Source organism: Sinohyriopsis cumingii, unplaced genomic scaffold (assembly GCF_028554795.1).
Source record: "Sinohyriopsis cumingii isolate HCF-2022 unplaced genomic scaffold, ASM2855479v2 utg001306l, whole genome shotgun sequence".
NCBI lineage: Eukaryota > Metazoa > Mollusca > Bivalvia > Unionida > Unionidae > Sinohyriopsis > Sinohyriopsis cumingii.
In genome coordinates, this window is record NW_028315980.1 from 618786 (window position 1) to 627148 (window position 8363).

The following is an 8363-nucleotide window of genomic DNA, read 5'->3' on the forward strand; positions in this document are numbered from 1 at the left end:
TGGGTTCTCCCTGAAACTCAACAGATAAGCACATCTTCCCGCCATGTCAACACGTGGCGGCTGCCTTTTGCACTCTCCAGAGGTTGATTTTGGGGGAGGGAGAGCGTAGAAAATGACCCCGTGTCTATCTGTACCGTCCTATAGACCATTCTCAGAATGTATTCATGTATTCATGTGACCCAGAGTCAACGAATCCAAAACGAGGCTAAGATAGGCACCAGCTTCATTTTACCTCGCAACCATGGCTGCTACAGTTGATACCGGCAAGGGAAAAAATCGAGACAATTATTGTTGTGTTCCGTCGTGCAATGGGAATGCTAGAATTCACATAGATTTAAACTTCCACCATATCCCATCAGTGAAGAAGATGGAGCTTCGTAGACAATGGATTATTGCAATACGTCGTGATGAGGGGCCGAATTTTAAGGTAAGAAACTGGATGATTGTTGGTGTGTTTATATTTTCTTGCAACTGAATAATGTAAGAAAGAGAAATCCAAACGCAAAATAGATTCTGTCGATGAAGCAAATGATTGTATATATGTGTGTTTTATAATGACAGGTTTCTAAAAATGTTACTCCTAGTCCCATTCCACATAACGGGGTCATCGAAAACTGGGCGTACCTCCACGCAGCGCATTTATATAAAAAATTATGAATTTACGTAGGAGTAGTAAGTACAGAAAAAGTGAACTTTATTGCCTCGATAAAAAATAGAAAGTAGAATGTAAATGACCACGATAAAGAAGAGAGATAGCACCAGTACAATGAAAATGTTGAGAGGACAAGTTGAATGAAATTACGAGAGAGAGAGAGAGAGAGAGAGAGAGAGGATACGAATTAATGAAACTGTTGATAAAACATACTGATGTGTGTAAACGTAAGGGAAAACGCACACTTAAATCACAGGCCATTGAAATTCTATCATTGTAGTAAGTTAATAGCAGAGAATCCCTCGCCAAAGGGGGGAAGCATATATATATATATATATATATATATATATATATATATATATATATATATATATATATACACGTTTTAGGTGCGTTGTGGGCAGTCATCCCGAAAGTGGGTTTACGGGAAGGACATGATATAGTTTACATTTCAAATCAAAATACATATACATAGGTTGTATTTCTTACATAGTAATTATGTATATGTTGAAAATAAGTATATACACTTATGTTATAGTCCTATTCATGTTTTCGGTTCGTGGGCAGATATATATATTTCATGGGCAGTTTTGACCTTTAGGTTGAAGATGACAAAGTAACTGCCCAAAAATACGTTCACGAAGAACAAACATATAGCATTCTGCCCGTGAATACAGCTACGGGAACAATATATAGCGTACTGCCCACGAATACGTTCACAAGTAACAAATATATAGCATGACTTTCCGGTGTGCGCGCGCAAAATGGTTGTCAAGACACGACGATAAACATTAATCTATTAAAGCATCCTTTGCAATGGCCAGCGTACATATAGCGGACGTGAGGTTCGTTTTTCACAGCTTGCTTGAAATAAATGGATGATTATATATCCAGTGTAACAACTTGTCTTGACAGCTTATGGATGCTAATGTTTGACATTTATTGTAAAGATGAGTGTTCACTGCTTGTTGATGAATTCGTAGCTTCTGTTAATCGATGCTATAGCTCAATTTAACTGTCATACACTGATATGTTTAAGTCTGCTTGCACAGTTAACTATGCAGAGTTATGGAAATATAACAAATTGGTTTTAATAACTTTCAGAGTTTGTTTTACTATTACTCAATATTTGTTTCAAGTACTATAAAGGCTGTGATAGGTTGGGTGGCTTAGATTACAAATCAGGCCCTTCTCACTTGGGGGGGTGGGGGGTGGGTACTGCCCATTATGAATATTACTGGTCCTAGATGTCCAACCTGATATTTATGACATATAGGTTCAACATCTTACTGCCAGCAGAAATGGTGTTCTGTAGTATTTTTCCCAGTCAATAGTTTATGGATATATTATGTCATGTACTATGCTTGTTTAATTCTCTCATCTCAGTTCTGACGTTACCATTGAATGCTATAATGTTCCCAGACATCCGGTATTCTTGGTTATTAAAATTATATATATACACAGATAACTGAAGGTGAGTTCTCATTATTCCCTAACAATTGTAATTAGTGGGGCTGTAGCAATTGATGGTCTGAGAATTCAAGTTAACTGGTTCAAAACTTGGGTAAACAACAAACTGTTTTCTTCCTTTGACAGGCATCATAAAGTTTTGCATCTTTGTCTCTCTGATGACTGTGGTACACAAGTTACAGACTTTGCCTTAGAATGAGCCTGATTTTTGATACTTGTTACTGAATGGGGTGGGGTAGGGAAGTAACAAAATTATTAAAGGTGGAATGTATGCAAACCATGCTGGAAATAGATATGTGCCAGCAACTGCAACATGTAAGCTTCAATCAATTTGGAAACTGTAAGCTTTATCCTGTAAATATTAACAGTTCACACCCTGTATAAAAGGTGATTTTGTGTTTGATTAACTGGAACTGTTAATTTATTATGTTAAGGAATTTATTGTTTTAACCCTAGTAAATGTAATATAATTAGGTCAAAAGTTCCAGTTTGTTTATTGTTTCCAGAGTTGATTATTGTAACTGGAAGAACCTGTTTCTAAGTGTTAAATGAAACGAAAGAGATATTGTTTACTCAAGTGATATAAAATAAAAGTTTAAAATGAACTGAAAGAAATATTGTTTATTCAAGTGATACAAAATAAATGCAAAAGTGTATATTCATTAAGAAGTGTATTGTCAATTGCAAATAAATGAAGATTTATCTTATTTTGTTCTTTACTTGTGTACAAAATTATACCTGGATTGGGCAATAATTACTTGGACTCCATTTGGAAAAGAAAAATCTATATGTCCTAAATACCTAATGTTCATATCATAATGCTCTTTTAATGGATGATTATGCTTTTCAGCTGACGTTACCATATTGCCAAGTGAACTAATAGTATGGCCTTCGGTGTGGCCCACTAATCACATTTGTAAATGAATTATGCATACAATAGAGAAATAGCTCTTAAAATATCTTATGAGTTGAACAATCTGTGTACACAAATAAACATGAAGCAAATCTTTGAACTTGTATGCCACACATGCAAGTGAATTGGTGGTTTTCATATGTAACTTGTGTACTCTTATGGCTTTTGTCTATATTACTTTTAGCCATTTCTATTCACACACCAGAACACAACCTTTTTTGTCTGATTCAGGTACTAATGCAAAACTTATTTCAGCTGTAACTGAAGTATACAGAATTTTTCCTGACGTTGAGGCCTACTGTGTAGACAGTATAGCTGTAAGTCATCAAATCAAATGGAAGACAACAGTGTGCAGTTGAAGAAAATGATATATACCCAGTACCATTTAGAGTTATCTTAAAGAAAAGTCACAATGCACACTGATACAAGTAGTTTTAGAAAATGCATTTGTTCCACATACATTTTAACTTAACCCAAAAGTTCAGTCTCTTGCCTAAAATTCAATCAGATGTATGCATTTATTCCATAAAACACAAAGATATAATGAACCAAATCATTTTCATTATTGAGTTAGGTAGTAGGCTATGTTAAAGAGTGCAATCACTTTATCGATTTTTTTTTCCATTACATTTTTATTTATTATAAAATGACATTTCTTAGTGGAGTGCTAGCAACTGTAACTTGAGGAATATTTTGTACATGCTGGCCTAAGTGTCATGAATATACTGTGCTACATTTTGCTTTATTAGGTATAATACTATCATGAGACTTGCTTGATTAAATCCTGAATTTGTCAGTTACACTTACAAGTCCACTGGTAGAATTTAAAATCTGTGACACTTTGGGAACTTTTTTTGCAGTAACTGCAAATCACTTTGCCTTCACAGTCAATGAATTCAAGCCATTGATAATTGTCAAACCATTGTGACTGAAAATGTGATTGTCTCTTAGTTGTGTCCTATTTGATAATTTTGCTGCCACAGAGTCTGGATTGTGTCTCTGAAGAAATAGTTCATCTAGACTCTGTTGCAGTATTACATTTTATATGTTCAATTTAATGAATTTTCTTTCTTTGAATCATTCTTATGTCATAACTTGCGAAAATAGTTTAGTTAACAATATTTATTCAAACAGAAAAGATAACCTCACTTGACAAATCATCCTACTAAAGTGATCATGGCATACACTTTTATCTTTGAAATTCAAATATTGCCCACTCGTTAATTAACATAACTAATATTGCACATTGAAGGTGATCATATGTATCATCAGTTTTAAAAAAATAAAGACATAATACTATCATTTAATCACTGCATACAGGAAACAGACACTTGTGTCTGTAAAATGCCTTTCATTGGATTACTTTGGTTTATTAAAACCAAACAGCAATCCACTCAGGATTTTCTAGGATAGATACAGAGAATATATTATGGTCATTCAGAACGCTATCAATACATCAGACCAGATTGTTTTTATTATTATTTAGGCAAAATAACTTAGTAAGTCAGATGGCAAACATGAGGATGGTGATAGGTTATGTGGAATTTGCATTGAATCATCTGATCCCAGAAGATTTGATACAATGTCACTGGCTGTGGTAATCATCAAGTGCAGTTGCACGGCACCATAAGACTTATCAAGATACCATAAGCTAGAAAGATGAAGAAAAAGAAAAACGATGACCCAAAGACAAATCCTGCAAACTGTGTGCAAAAATGATTCCACAGATTATAGATGAAAACTTTACTATATTTAGCTTCAAGATATTAATAAATTCGGATTACTTCCTCCAGTCTGCTACAGTAATTCATGCCCATTGCACTCATAAATTGATTATAGTCCTTGCAGTATTTTGTGTGGGCCACAATATTTTAATTGATGCAGCTGATGCTCCATTCTTCAGTTCAGTGTTGATTCAAACATAGCAATGTCCCTTTGGGATGTGTGCATAAATAAAGAATGCCTGTCCCTTCATTACCACACTTGTTGAATTTATCGTGTCTCTCTGAAAACTGTACCATGTGAGAAAGAATTTTATAAACAAACTGGACATAAGTATTGCTAGACATATACTCAGACCTGAGACTTCATAAAAGACTGCTTACTTGTGAGGCATTATTAGTGCTAGGGCTTGAGGTAATAACTTGCTTATGTTTGGTAAGGCAAAATAAGGGGCCTTATGACTTAAATTGAAACTGTGAAAAAACAAAAGGTTCAAATGCAATAAACTTTTGTTTTTCCTCATTTGTTATATTACAGTGCCATGAAAGGTCATTTCTTTTATCTTTTTAATCCCTTGCCAATTTTAAGTCATCATCACTAACCAAGTCTCTAAATCAATTCTTGGCATATTTAGCTAAAATGGTGTCTACTGTTCCATTATATCATTGATTGTTTAGCTTGCTTGTATGGAGCTTAACACCATTTTTCAGGACATCATAGACTTTACATGGCAGCCAACATATTTATTGGAAGAAATCAACACACATAACGCTACTGGCAAGCTTTCTCATATACACACATTGGTTGGACTAGAGAGAGTTGATTAGTGATGTGTATGCCTAGACCATTCTATAATCCAGGGCCCCATGATTGAATACAGCTTAAAGAAATTAACCCTAATTCAATTTCCTTGTTGCATTTAAATCATAACACCCACCATGCAAAGTGACACATGTCTCAAGATTTTCAAATTTGTATATGTTTTGCAACTTTTAATTCTGAGTTGATGCATGTGGATGTGGAAATTCAGTTACTGAATACTTAGCTACTTATATAAGGAGCTCTCACACTGGTAAAAGCATGCAATTGGGATTGTATTTGCAAGAGGGCAATTAATTGTTCAAAATACTGTTTTAGCTAACTACATATGCGAAGGGTTGATGTATAAAAAAGAGGATCAAGAAATCCTAGCTGGTAAAGATAATTGTATCCAACTTGACAGAAAGTGAGAAGGCCTTTTAATTTTGTACAGCAGTTTCATTAAGGAACCAACTATAATACCATTAGAAGTTTATGAGCAGTAAAAACCACATTTAGGACCAACTAGACATCAAAACCATATGCATAGTTCCATTTACGGCCAACCAGACATCAAATAGGTCATCTAGTGAAAGCACAATGTCAAAATGACCAGCCATCTAGGAGAAGTAGCAAGGAAGGGGTTTTCCAGATGCCCATTAAAACAGCCATATTGGAGGTTAGATTGGCACTATTTTCATTTACGTCCAACTAGACATAAGAAGTCTTTCACTGATATGACGATTCATTCAGGAGAAGTAGTTATACCAAGATTTTCAGGATGGCCACATTGGTGGCCTTATAGGATGTCTGTACAGCACCATAATTCTCATTCAGGACCTGCTAGACATCAACATAAGTATTTTGTACACATGTTGACACGCTGACACAATTATCCATTCAGAAGTAGCGATAAAAAGTTTCTTAATATGGCTACTGTGGCAACCACATTGTATGTGTGAGTGGCACCATCTTGTTTTTTCTTCCAGATATTTTCACACAAATATCATATTTAAAGATAACATGAATTCATACAAGATCTTGTCAGTTTATTTCATAACAGATTTTTCCCTCATATTAATATAATCTTTTGAAAACATTTATACATTATAGTTCTAGAAATTTTTCATGCTCTCAGAAACTATTAAAATCACAGCAGAAAGTGTTATGTTATATCTTTATTCAGCACTGAAAAATATTTATGAACTCTTAAAGTTTTTTCCCCTATATTAACTTAATTTAATGAAGATTTTCAGACTATAACCTTTCCATTGGATTTATTTTTTCAAACATGGCGTAAAAAGTATGTTATAGTAACCAATTTTTACATTGCCTTCACCATTGCAGAAATCTCTATAATCAATTTCCTAGTAAAGAAAAGCCACGAAAATAAATGGACAGTTAATATTCACTTCAGGATCACAGACCTGAGGCAAATATGTCATTGTTAAATCAAACATTTTTATTGTGTTTCCTTAGACCTAAATATATATATATACTTGCTGTTACTCTAAACGAAGGCTGGTGATCCAGTTGATAACCTTTTGGGGGTTTTAAGGATGTCTTTAAAATTAAGGCCTTAAAAATGTTGAGATCTTATATTAAAAATGACAATTTGAGTCTTGCAGATTCATGTCCACAGTTGCCCAAATAAAATAAAAAGGGGGGGGGTGCAAGGGGCAAGCTTGTTGGTGTGTTATAAAATAACTGACTTATCATCGGTGTGCTGACAGGTGATGTGTAATTAAATCACTGTTGTAATATTAATAATGAGTGAGTCTGCACAAAGAAATTTCATACAGCTAAACTAGCTCAACAACTAGAGGCAATTAAGAAATATATCCACATTCGTGATTCTGTCAAATGGCAGATACAACAGCATCAGGAAGCTCAAGTGGCATTTACAGAAGGTAAAGAGCCGCTATACTTGTTATCTTTTTAGGGATGTGCTTGGATTTTGCCCTCAAGCTGGAGCAGTCATAGGATATATAATAAATCGCCACGGTCGGAATTTATCCCCAAGCTGGGGTAATCGATGGGTAAAGTCTTATCCACAGTCGGGGTTTTATTCAAGCTTCAGGTGCAAGTTTTTGTGCATCTCCATGCCCTTGCATAAAACACAGTTACACGTTTTTTTATATAGATATTTTTCAGTTGTAGACAGGAATAATAAGTATTTGCGAGTGTTTGAAATGAATGGGTTCATTATGAATTGAGTGGCACTACATTTCAAAAGCAAAATTGGATTGAAATGCAAGAACTGTAGTACGGAATTAGTGTTGGTTCTGGATCGTAGAATGGAATTGTGTGTGTGTGATTGGATTTTTAACGTAGCTTGAATAATTTTTCAGTCATATTGCTACGATGTCTGCAGTGTGGCAGTTTATAGTGATGTATAGCACTGGGGCATCATGCTGCAAACATGTAGTATGATGTTGCACCCAGTCACATTATCCTGACACCAGGCCGATCAGTCCTAACACTAACCTCTTAATGCTGAGCGTCTAGCGAGGTAGCTGTTAATACCATTTTTGTAAGTCTTTGGTATGACTTGGCTGGGGTTTGAACCCATGACCTCCCGCTTCTGAGGCGGACGCTCTAACCACTAGGACACCGGAGTGGTCAGAATGGAATTGTAACAATTACAATGGAAGCAATTTGTATTATGCTTGTTGGGGCATTCCTCACTGATGGCTGTCAGTGACATCATCATGGGAATGTGTAACAGCCACATTTTGTAAGAACAAGGTGTAGTTGGTGAACAATACAGACACTTTTCTGCCATTTCCACTGGCATCATCTCATATG